The sequence below is a fragment of the Phyllostomus discolor genome, chromosome 12 (assembly GCF_004126475.2).
Source record: "Phyllostomus discolor isolate MPI-MPIP mPhyDis1 chromosome 12, mPhyDis1.pri.v3, whole genome shotgun sequence".
Lineage (NCBI taxonomy): Eukaryota > Metazoa > Chordata > Mammalia > Chiroptera > Phyllostomidae > Phyllostomus > Phyllostomus discolor.
Window position 1 is genome coordinate 62,039,492 of NC_040914.2, and position 12,750 is coordinate 62,052,241.

Genomic DNA, 12,750 nt, shown 5'->3' on the forward strand with positions numbered 1-12,750 from the left:
CCAGTCAAGACATACAAGAATCAACCAATGAATGCATAACTAAATGGGACAACAAATTGATGTTTCTCTCTTCCTCTCTCTCCCTCTGTCCCTCTCTCTAAAGTCAATAAATAAAAAGTAATTAAAAAATTATGCTGGACAGTGTTCTAAACTCTAGGAATATGTATATAGTACATAAGAAAGGCAAGAATCCCTGCCCTTGTGGATATTTTAGTGGGGAAAGGCACAATAAACAAAACAAAATAAAATGCATATGATATTACAATAAAGCAGGGAAGCAGGGAAGCAGGGCGTGGAATGGTGGCTGGGGTTGCAATTTTGAGTTTGGGTCCTCAGAGAAGCCTTCCTGAGACGGTACCCATTGGGTGAAGATCTGAAGGAGGTGAGGGAAGGAGCTGTGTGGCTGAACGGGGACACAGTGTTCCAGGCAGAGGGAACACGAAATTCAATAGCCCTAAAGGAGGATCACTCCTGGTGAGTTTGTGGACCAGCCAGCGTTCCCTGGATGTGAGTGAGGGGGGATGCAGAGGATGGGGTCAGAGAGGTATTGAGGGTAAGGGGAGAGATGGACAGGTGGTGGAGGGCCTTGCAGGCCATTGTAAGGATGTTGGTTTTCACTCATATAGTTGGGGCCTTCGGAGGGTTTTGAACAGTGGAGTGGACGTGATCCTTCCTACCTTTTAGCAGGCTCACTCTGGTTGCCGTATGGAGAAAGAATAAAGAGGAGCGAGACTAGAAGCAGGGAGACACTTTCAGAGGCTATTGCCATGTTTCAGGTGAAGGATGGACCCAGTGGTAGTGATGGAGGTGGTCAGGAGTGCTTGGGCCCTGGGTGTATTTTAAAGTACAGCCAACAGGGTTTGCAGATGTGGAATGTGTGTAGGAAATGAGTCACAGGCAACTCCACGGTCTTTGGCGTGAATAACTGAAAGAATGGAATTGTCATTAATTGAAATGGGGAAGAATGCAGAAGGAACAGGGTTGGGGCTCAATTTTGTTCATGTTGGTTGTGAAATGCCTATAGAAATCCAAGTGCCAGTTTTGTGGACAGTTAGATAGGGAAGTCTGGAGACAGGCCTGGACCGGAGATGTACATGTGGAAGCAGTTAGCCTGTGGACAGATTTTAGAGTCAAGAGACTGGTCGGAGTCACTTAAGGAGTAGTATGGATACGTGTCCAAGGAGTGCTTTTTATCGGAAGTTAAATTTTGACATAAAATCTCAGTGTATACTATTACATGAGTAGGTGTTTTAAGTGTAGCAAAGTATTGTATATCTCAGGAAACTTGGTTTTCCCTCCTTTTTACTTTTCATCTAAAGACCCTTTTGAAAATCACAAGCTAATGGGTTTCCTTTTTTCTTTTTTTTCCTGAGGATGCTACTCTTCCAAGTGTGCTTATTTGTAGTGCTGCTGAAATCAGTTTGAGTGCCAATTTCTGGAATTAGTCTGGCTTTCTGAGTTGGCAACCAATTTAGAGACTTCCAAGAAGGATAGGAGAGAAAGCCTGGATGGGTGATTGATTTTTAATGTTTAAAATACTGGTTTTACCTTACACATATGGAGTGCGTGTTACTTGTTAGGTACCCCATTGTTTTATAGATTTGAAACAAACAGAGCCTCACTGAGGTGAAGTGGTCCACATGAATGAGGTCATGCAGCTAAGACATGGAAGAGCTGGGATTTGAATCTTGGTCTTCTGAGTCCAGACCTGATGTTTCCATCAGTGAGACGTGCATCAATGGGTGCATGGATATAAACTCCCAGGGGAACCAAACCAGTGTGCTGCTTTTGTGTGCTTTTGAGTCACTTTGGACAGTTACAAGACTGGAATTTCTGAGAAGCAGGAAGAAAAGGGAAGATCTTGTTTACCTTAAAAAGAGCTAACTGAATCTTTTTTGGAAGTTTGCAGGCCCCTGTGCCTGCTCTCCCCACAACCTTATAAACAAACATTTTGTGATGTAAGTCAAGTGTTAAATTAATGCCTACTTCTAAGAAAACACCAAATACGAAGATTTGGCAGCCCTGACCAAGGACATGTCCTCTTCTTTGTCATCCATGCTTTTTGCTTCCTGTTTTGTGGTGAGATCTGCTTTCCAGTCTGTTTTATTATTAACCTGTAATTCCACTGTGCTCTCCTGTCTCTGCCTGTCTCTCCTTTATGCATTTGGTCTTTGTATGGATGTCAGTTGGCAAGGTTCAGTTCTATTCTATTGTTTTTCAGTATGGGCCTTTGGAGAGTGGAAGGTAACTGGGTGAAGGAAGGAGGCCAAGAAAGAAACATAAGTGTTGGAATGAACTGGAAAAGCATGGGAGTGTGAAGGAAAGGAGGAAGCTTTTGAGCAGACCCTTCTCTTCCAAATCTTTCAAGAAGTGGAGGCTGGGTGGGTCTATTATAGTTATAAATAAGAGGCTCTGCCTGTTTTTACAGCTGGCTAATTAAACATAAAATTTGAGTGCTGGTGAGTAGTTTTGCTGTTCCCTGGCTCATCTGCTACACAGGCCCTTTCATCTCGAGGTCAGTGTTCAGTGGTTTCTTGACTCAAAGCTGGGCCAAGAATTTCAGGAATCCCAGAGCCTAGAATTACAGCATCAAGAAGAACCAGTTTAGCTTGTACTTAATACTCCAGGAGCACTTACTATGTGCTCTCTGCTTTACCTGAGTTAATTTAATTCCTACAATAAGCTTATAAGGGAAGTAGTAGTATTAGGTTCATTTCAGAGATGAGGAATTGAGTTTTAGAGAGGGTATGTTGCTTGTTCAATATCACTCAAAGGCTACTGGGCATTTAAACCTTTTTCCCTGTAAGAAGTTGACTGGTCTGAAAGGTTCTTGCTGAACTTGGGTAGTAAGAATGATCAGGTGCTTTACATGTTTCGAGAGTTATCTGATGTGTGGTTGCTTTCTCTCGCCAAAAGCCCTTTGAGGATTTATTTAATGGGGGTCCCTCAAAACAAGCTATCTGAGCTCCCAGAGGGCAGGGGCCCCTTGGCATTCACCTTTGGATTCCAGAGCCTTGCACAGACTGGTTTCTATGAGCATTTGTTGAAAGACTGACCCTGGTGGAAGACTGGACAGGGTGGGTAAAAGGGACCTGGAGGGGGCACAGTCAGAATACTGACTGCTTGCCTGCTGAAGGTGCACTCGGCCATTACACTTCCCTGGCTTCAAGAATCAACCCATCCTAACCCAAATGTTGAGGTGTCCATCAATTGTTGATTGGATAAACAAAAAGTATATTCATACAATGGAATATTGCTCGGCCATAAAAAAGAATGAAGTACTAATTCATGCTATAACATGCGTGGATCTTGAAAACATGCTAAGTGAAAGAAGCCAGACACAAAGACCACATATTGTATGATTCTGTTTACTTGAAATGTGCAGAATAGGCAGATTCATAGATACAGAAAGCCCGTTAGTGGTTATTAGGGGTTAGGGGGCAGAGAGGAATGAAGAGTGACTGCTGATGGGTATGGGGTTTCCTTTTGGGATGATAAACATGTTCTAGAGCTAGATAACAGTGATTGTTGAGCAACTCAGACTATGCTAAAAACCACCAAATTATATGCTTTAAAAGGGTGAATTTGTGGTATGCAAATTATATTTTAATAATAATAGAAAGAGTCCACCAGTCCTGTTTTGAATGCACCCCCTGTGTTTTGTGGCAGCCAAGTGAAACTTTAGTGCAGGCAGTGGCAGCTGCTCTCCCCCATCTTCTGGGGCCAGGGCACCATGTGTTACTCAGCTTCCTCTGATGTTCCCAGTTGAATGAGATACAAGATGTTCTCCCTGCTTTTTTGATCTCAGGTGTTTCAAGTGTTTTAACCAAAAAGAACTGGGATAGATCTTTGTTGTCTTTTGGGTGTCTCTGGAAACTGAACCAGTAGGTGGACCCTTGATATCTTTCATGTAAGCTAATGAGAAGGACTCAGAAATTAACTGCCCTAGCTAATAATTTCTTCTCTTTATAACAGCCAGTGAGTTATAGGCAAAGAAAGCTGGCATTTTTTTCTTCTTCTGAGTTTCTTATTTAAAATTAAAGGTGGAAGGGTGCCCTTTTTTTTTTCCTATCACCAGTCATCCCTCTTATTCCCTCCTCCTCCTCCCCACCCCCCACCCCATTTAAGGGCACTCTTCACTTCAGGGCAGAGCTGATAAACCTCTGGAAGCTGGTAGTTCAGGTTGCACTACAATCTAAGTGTGGGTGGAGGGCAGCTGTCCTGTTGGTTGTGAATCCACTGATGCAGGGCCTGGGGCAGGTCTGCACCGCAGTAGGGGAAAGGACAAACTCGGAGGGGAGGAAGGGCCTCGCAAACTGGAAAAGGAAAGAGGCAAAAAGGAGAAGGAAGATGGGGAAGACCAGAGAAAGGCTGCCTGTTACTCTAATGGAGCCCTTCTTGCGTCATTCTGTCACTTGTCATTAAAATACATACATTATTTTCAAGTTCTCAAGAGCTAATCAATTGTGTCGGTAGTGACGTCAACAAATTGCTTTGAAATAGAGTTTCAAAAATACTTTTTTAAATAGTGAAAACATACTGATATGTTTAGGATCCTGCTTTGTATTGGAATCATAATTAAGAAATGGGCAGTTTGGGCAAGACCATACCCCCTCTGGCTGCAGGTTATTTCTTAACGAAGTTACTGAGGGGCCTGGATCCAGGCGGGTTTGGGAGTTGGGCGCCCCAGGGATGTGTTGCTGATGTGCGGAGGGCTTCCAGCTTCAGCCTGATGTCAGTTGAAATTCACATTTTCTAAAGCCTTGTCGCTAATTATACTATTTTTTTAATTCCTAATCTGAGTAACAAGTTAACACAAATTTCAAATTTATTCTTTCATAGTTCTGGAGGCCAGAAATCCGAAATCAAGGTGTCAACAGGGCTATGAACCCTCTAGGATCTTGGGGGAGACTCCATCTTTGCTGCTTCTGGGGAGTGTAGGCATTCCTTGGCTTGACGCTGCACGACTCCAGTCTCTGCTTTAGTCTTTCTCTAGCCTCCTCCGGTTTCCTGTAAGAACACTGGGCCCACCCTGAATCCAGGGTGATCTCATCCTAAGATCTTTAACTTAATTACATCTGCAAAGACCCTATTTCCAAATAAGGTCACATTCACAGGTTCCAGGGGGGTTAGCACTTAGACATATTTTTTTGGGGGGGGCACATTTCAACCCAGTACACTAATTGAATATATATGAGATGTTCTTATTAAAATTAAGGACATTTTACTTGAACAACAATAAAAAAAATAAAATAAAATAAAATAAATAAAATTAAGGACATCATCCTATGACCTGATTTGAAGAGAAGCCTTTTCCTTTCTTGGATTTAAATTTTATTTATGCACAAAATAATACATGTTCATAGTTTATCTTAGCAATCTAAGACTTATAATGTGACAGCATTTCCTTGCTTCACCTCATTTTATTCTTGATTCTTAATCCCTGGAATCAATGACCATTAACTCTTAGGTTTCTTCTGGTACTGATTTCTGCTTTCTAATTTACATTTACTCTGTTCTTCTACTGTTATTTCTTAGCTTGTCAGTTTTATCTGTTGTTTTTTAATCATTGAAGATGAGAATTTAGCTCTCTTTGCAGCCAGTCTCCACAAACACACACTTCTACCCCATCTTCTGATCACAACCATAGCACAAGTTTGGATTAAATTGTTTGCTATTATGATTATAAATATTACAGCTGAGCCACGTTGTGTATTAGGATTTTACTTCCTTTCTTACACAACTTTTGTTTTTACTAGAGTTGCATATTCTCTGTTTTGTTCATTTGCATAATTTGCAGTTTACCTATCACTAGTTCAGCCCCAAGCATTCTGATGGAGCTAAAATAATGCTTCCTTCAGTGCAGTGAGATGCACCATGTAACCTGTTTCTTCCATTTTCTTTTCACTCATGTAGAGATGACAACTTCCTATAAACTGTCAAATCTGGTTGCTTTCTAAACTGTTGCCACATAATGCCTGGACTTCTCTTCATCGCTATTCTAGGACTTTCTTTTGCCTTTCCCATGTGAGAACAGCATCCTCCATCTTTTCGTTTACTCCCCTGGAGCACATTTTCCAGGAGCTTCCTGAGAAAGCTTTGGAAGCAACTTTTTTTGAGACTGCAAATCTGAAAATATTGTTTTCCTGTCATGCTTGATTGATGGTTTTCTTGGCTATATACTTCTAGATTGTCAATAGTTTTATCTAAAATTTGAAAACATCTGATTGTCTTCTCACACTCAGTATTGCTATTGAGAAGTCTGATGACGTTCTGATTCCAGTTCTTTGTAAGTGTGACTGGAAGCTTGTTCTGAAATTTCATGCTATTGTGCCTTAGTGTGGTTCCTTTTGCATTCACTGTTTGGGCATACAATTGGGTCCTTTCTGTCTAGACATATATTTAATTTTGGAAGGATTTCAGCTTATAAAAAATCATAACATTTCTTTTATAATTTTTTTCTCTTTTTTGTATCTAGATTTACAGTAGTCAGGTATTGGACATTTTAAAGGAATCCACTATTTAAAAAACAAGTCTTTTTTCTCCTATTTGTCTATTTTAGACATTTCGTATAATTGGAACCATATGACAATTGTTGTTTTTAGTGTGACTTCTTTCACTTAGCATAAGGTTTTCAAGGTTCATCCATCTTATAGCATGAACTAATACTTCATTCCTTTTTATGGCTAAATAATACTCTATTGTATAGATATACCACAGTTTACTTATCTGTTTATCACTTGATGAACAATTTGGGTTGTTTCTGCTTTTGCCTGTTATGAATAATCCTGCTAGAAACATTCATGAATAAGTTTTTGTGTGGATACACATTTTCAGTTCTTTTGGGTATATATTTAAAAATGGAATTGATGGGTCTTAAGCTAATTCAGTGTTTAACTTTTTGAGGAATTGCTAAACTGTTTTCCAAGGCTGCTCTCCATTTTTCACTTGCATCTAGCAAATACAGTTTCTTCAAATTTTCACCAACACTTGTTATTGTATATGTTTTAGTTTTATCTGTTATGGTGTATCTCATTGTGGTTTTAATGTGCATTTTTTTAATGACTAATGATGTTCTACATCTTTTCTTCTGCTTATTGGTCATTTGTATATTTTCTTTGGAGAAATGTCTATTCATGTCCATTGCCCATTTTTCTTAAATTGGATTATTTGTCTTTTATTGTTGAGTTGTAAGAGTTACATATATATATTCTAGATACAAGTCTTTAATCAGGTACATGATTTGCAAATATTTTCTCTCATTCTTTGCATTCTCTTTTCACTTGATGGTGTTCTTTGAAGCACAGTTTAAATTTTGATAAAGTCAAATTTATTTAGCTTTTCTTTGTGCTTTTTGTATCATATCTAAGAAACCATTTCTTACCCTAAAATTCTGAGGATTTACACTTGTGGTTTCCTCTAAGAGTTTTATAGTTTTGCTGTTATATTTAGGTTTGATACATTTTGAGTTTATTTTTGTATAAGGTATAAGGTAGGGGTTCACCTTCATTCATTTGCACATGGATATCCAGTTGTCCCAGCACCGTTTGTTGAAAATGCTATTATTCTTTTCCCACTGAATTGTCTTGGCACCCTTGTCTAATATCAGTTGAACTTAAGTGTATGGGTTTGTACCTGGACTCTCAATGCTATTCCATTGTTCTATATGTCTGCCCTTGTGTCAGTACCACAGTCTTGATTTCTGTAGCTTTTTGACAAGTTTTGAAATTGGGAGTTGGGACTCCTCCAACTTTGTTCTTATTTCTCAAGATTGTATTGGTTATTCTGGGTCCCTTACACTTCCTTATGAATTTTAAGATCAGCTTTTCAATTGAGTTTTCTCCCATTGAAGTATTAACTAGGCCCCGACCCTGCTTAGTTTCCGAGGTCAGTCAGAGGAGATCAGGAGCATTCAGGGTGGTATGGCCGTAGAGGAGTTCTTTTTTCTTTGTTTGTTTTGATATCTTTTATGTCTGAGGCTTTCCTCAAATAGTTGTTTACATGTAAGCCAAGTACCAACAGGCTGATTTGTGATCAGGTGAGGGAAGGTGAGTGGGGTTGGGGGATACTGACTTGTCACATTTCATGATGTAGACTTTGATGTATCTCCCTAGATCAGTATGGTGCCTTATCACTACCCTCAACTGTGTCCGAAGTCCTCAAGTCTGGGTTAGCCTATTTAAAAGCTAAAATGTAACTCTCTTGTCTGAGATTCAGGAGGGTTAACTGCCTAGGTGAATTGAGTGGGCAGGGGAGCCAGGGACCTGTTTCCCATAGAAGCTTTTACCTGTCCTCCTGTTTTTACTTTCATTTAGGCTCTCACTTTTGGAAGTACTTGGTGCAACCAATCATTGACCTGTTCTGGGGTTTCTCAATGCCAGTCATTTTGCTTCCTGTTGACTTCTCCCATTGCAGGTAGTTAGGTTTCAATGTCAACTGACTTGCCATTTCCAAAATGTTGCTGCTGTCTCTGTTATTTCCTTTTCCATTCTTTTTTAAATGGGTTTATGTTTTTGTGTTGTCTTCCTGTCATTTTGTTGGGGTTTGAGAAGGGAGCAGAGATAAATGCGTGTGTTTAATCTGTCATGTTTATCAGTAGCCCCGGAAAACTATCAGGGAAGGTGGTGCAATACTTGGTCTCGTTGAAACCACCCCAGACATAGATCTCCTTTACTGTATTCTGTCCCTATTATTATTGATAATATTGCATATTATTCCATGTAAATTTTTCATATAATTTTAGTTTAGCCTTAAACATTCTGATAGAGGTAAGTCCTATTTCAGTGCAGTCAAATTTGTTGAGGCCTCAACTTACTCAGTAACACTAAGCCAGTGATTATTACCTGGAACTTTATATTAGAATCACATGGTGAACTTTTAAATAACATATCTGGCCCTGGCTGGTGTAGCTCAGTGGATTGCGCGTGGGCTGCGAACCAAAGCATCGCAGGTTCGATTCCCAGTCAGGGCACAAGCCTGAACTCTCATTGTTCTATGGCCCCCAGCAACCGCACATTGATGTTTCTCTCTCTCTCTCTCTCTCTCTCTCTCTCTTTCTCCCTCCCTTCCCTCTCTTAAAATAAATAAATAAATAAATAAATAAAATCTTAAAAAAAAAATAACATATCTGTCCCCACATCACTGCAGACCAATCAAATGGGAATCTCTGAGGTTGGAATTTGGTTGTCAGTAGGTTTTTTTTTTAATTGCACTTTAAAAAAATACTTTATTTATTTTTAGAGAGAGGGGAAGGGAGGCAGAAGGAGAGGGAGAGAAACATCAATGTGTGGTTGCCTCTACATGCCCCCAAATGGAGACCTGGCCCACAAGCCAGGCATGTGCCCTGACTGGAACCGAACCACCGACCTTTTGGTTCCCAGGCCAGTGCTCAATCCACTGAGCCACACCAGCCAGGGCTTTAAATTGTACTTTAGATAATTCAAATGTGAAGAAAGAATTGAGACTCACTGCTCCAAGGCATTTCATATTTCATTAGGGATAATTTTACCCAACAAGGTAAATTCAATTACATGTCTTATGCCTGTCATTCTCCTCTTCCTTCATAACTCTCCAGCTGTGCTGGCCCTGTTTTGTCCCTTGTAGTCCCAAGACACACTACCATCTCAGGAACTTTGCTCTTGCCCTTTATCTGCCTGAAATGTTTTTCCACAAATGTCCTCAGTTACCTCCTTCAGCTTCTTCATATCTTTGCCCTAAATTCACCTTCTTAATGAGACTCCTTGTCCACAATTTTTAAAATTTCCACTTCTGGAGGACTGCCAGTCAAAATGGTGACACAGGAAGATATGTTTCACCTCTTTGCACAACCATATCAAAATTACAACTAAAATATAGAACAGTCATTACTCAGAACCATCAGAAATCAGGTTGAATGGAAGTCTGACAACTACAGAATTAAAGAAACCACATCTATCGAGACTGGTAGGAGGGGTGCAGATGCAGAACAGGCTAGTCCCTCACCCATGTGAATCAAAAGGTTACTGGTTCTATTCCCAGTTAGGACACATGCCTGGGTTGTGGGCCAGGTCCCCAGCTGGGGGCGTGTAAGAGGCAACCAATTAATGTATCTCTCACACATCGATGTTTCTCTCCCTCTTTCCTTTCTCTTTCTCCCTTCCTTCCCCTCTCTCTAAAAATATATAAATAAAATCTTTTAAAAAAAAAGAGAAATCCAAAAAAGCGAGAATAATATAAGCAGCCTTTGAGACAACTTCAGTGGGTCCAACGTTCATATCACAGAGGTACCAGGAGAGGAGCAAGAAATTGGAAATATATTTGAAAAAATATAGTGAAAGAAAACTTCCCTAATTTGGTGAAGGAAATATATGTGCAAGTCCAGGAAGCACAGAGAATCCCAAACAAGATGGATGCAAAGAGACCCACTCCAAGACACATCATAATTAAAACGTCAAAGTTTAAAGATAAAGAGAGAATCTTAAAAGCAGTGAGAAAAGCAGTTAGTTACCGATGGGGGGGTTATCATAAGACTGTCAGCTGATATCTCAAGAGAAATTTTGCTAGAAAGGATTGACAAGACATATTCAAAGTCATGAAAAGCAGGGACCTACAGCCAAGATCGCCCTACCCAGCAGAGCTATCATTTAGAATCAAAGGGCAGATAAAGAGCTTCCCAGACAAGAGAAAACTAAAGGAGTTCATCATCATCAAACCATTATTACATAAAATGTTAAAGGGACTCATTTAAGAAAAATAAGATCAAAACTATGAACAATAAAATGGCAAAAATACATATCTATCAGCAACTGAAACTAAAAACAAGCTAAGCAAACAAGAAGAAATGGATACAGAGAGCATTTTGATGTTTGCCAAATGGGAGGGGGGAGGGGGAATGGGTGAAGAATGAGGGGACAAAGGGGGACAAAGGAGGACATATAGGTAGTTAAAGAATAGCCTTGGGGACATAAAGTACAGTATTGGAAATGGAGTAGCCAAAGAACTTACACACATGACCCATGGATGTGAACAATGATGGGGGGATTGCCTGAGCGAGTTGGGGTGGAGGAGGGTTAAGGGAGAAAAATTAGGATAACTGTAATAGCATAATCAATAAAATATAATTAAAAAAATAAAATTTCCACTTCCTCATCCCAAATCCCTCCTTTGTTGTTCTACTACTTGTTATCTGTGTTGTTAGTTCTCTTCTTTGTTTTCTGTTTGGCAGCCCTTCTCAGCACATGCCCTTTCCCTACGTATCAGTCTTTTAGTGTGTAAAGAAGCCAGTGGGTGGGGCTTTGTTCATGCCTTCTCCCGTGTTCTTATTATCTGTGTGTAGATACAAGTTTCTGACCCATATCATCTTCCACCTCCCTGAAGAATTTCTTTTTAACATTTCTTGCAGAACAGGTTTTGTTTGAGAAAGTCCTTTTGTCTTCCTTCACTTTTGAAGGATAACTTCATCGGATACAAAAATTCCAGGTTGGCATTTTTTTCTTTTCTTTTTCTTTCAGTGCTATAAATATTTCACTGCACTCTCCTCCTGTGTAAGTACTGCGTAGTGACCAACTGCGCCACTGGGGCTCTGCACTCTCTTCCTTGTATGGTTTCCGACAAGGAAGCTCCTGTGATTTGTATCCTTACGCCTCTGTAAGTAAAGTGTTTTTTCCCCCCTCTGCTTTCTTCCCTTTCCCCTTCCCCCTTCCCTTCCCTTCCCTTCCCTTCCCTTCCCCTTCCCTTCCCTTCCCTTCCCTTCCCTTCCCTTCCCTTCCTTCCCTTCCCTTCCCTTCCCTTCCCCTTCCCTTTCCCTTCCCTTCCCTTTCCCTTCCCTTCCCTTCCCTTCCCTTCCCTTCCCTTCCCTTCCCTTCCCTTCCCTTCCCTTCCCTTCCCTTCCCCCTTCCCTTCCCTTCCCTTCCCTTCCCTTCCCTTCCCTTCCCTTCCCTTCCCTTCCCTTCCCTTCCCTTCCCTTCCCTTCCCTTCCCTTCCCTTCCCTTCCCTTCCTCTTCTCTTTTTCTCTTCTTTTCTTTTCTTTTCTTTTCTTTTCTTTTATTTTTAGAGAGAGTTGAAGGGAAGGAGAGAGGGAGAGAAACCTCAATATGGGGTTGCCCCTCACCTGCCCTCAGCTGAGGAACGCAGCCCAGGCATGTGCCCTGAGCGGGAACTGACACTGCGACCCTTTGGTTCACAGGCAGTGCTCAGTCCGCTGAGCCACGTCAGCCAGGGCCCTCTGCTTTCTTTCAAGATTTGCTGTTTGTTATGTGTAGGTGTAGTTTTTTGTTTGTCAGAAATTATTATTTTTTTGGTATTTATTCTGTTGGATGCTCTCTGAGTTTCCTGGTTATGTGGTTTGCTATATGTCATCAATTTTGCAAAATTCTTGGCTGTTGATACTTCAGATATTTCTTCTGCTCTGTTTTCTCTTTGTCTGGTATTCCATTTATGTATATATTGTACCTTTTGAAATTGTCCTAAAGTTCCTGAATGTTCTTGTTTTTTCTGAAGTCTTTTTTTTCTCTGTACATTTCAGTTTGAGAAGTTTCTGTTGACATATCTTCAAGCTCATTCATTTTTTTCTCAACCATGTCTAGTATACTGATGAGCCCATCAAGGCACTCTTTATTATGTTATAGTGTTTTGGATTTCTAGCATTTTCTTTGGATTCTTTCTTAGAGTTTCCATGCCACTGCTTACATTGTCCATCTGTTCTTGGGTGTTGTCTACGTTTTTCACTGGTGCCCTTAACATATTGATCAGTTATTTTAAATTCCTTGTTTG

At 40.4% G+C, this 12,750-nt stretch overlaps 1 protein-coding gene across 5 annotated transcripts in view; it reads left to right on the forward strand.

Annotated features, from left to right (window-relative positions):
- WWP2 (WW domain containing E3 ubiquitin protein ligase 2) overlaps positions 1–12,750 on the forward strand; it is a 176,344-nt gene that overhangs the window by 38,070 nt on the left and 125,524 nt on the right. The window lies entirely within an intron of this gene.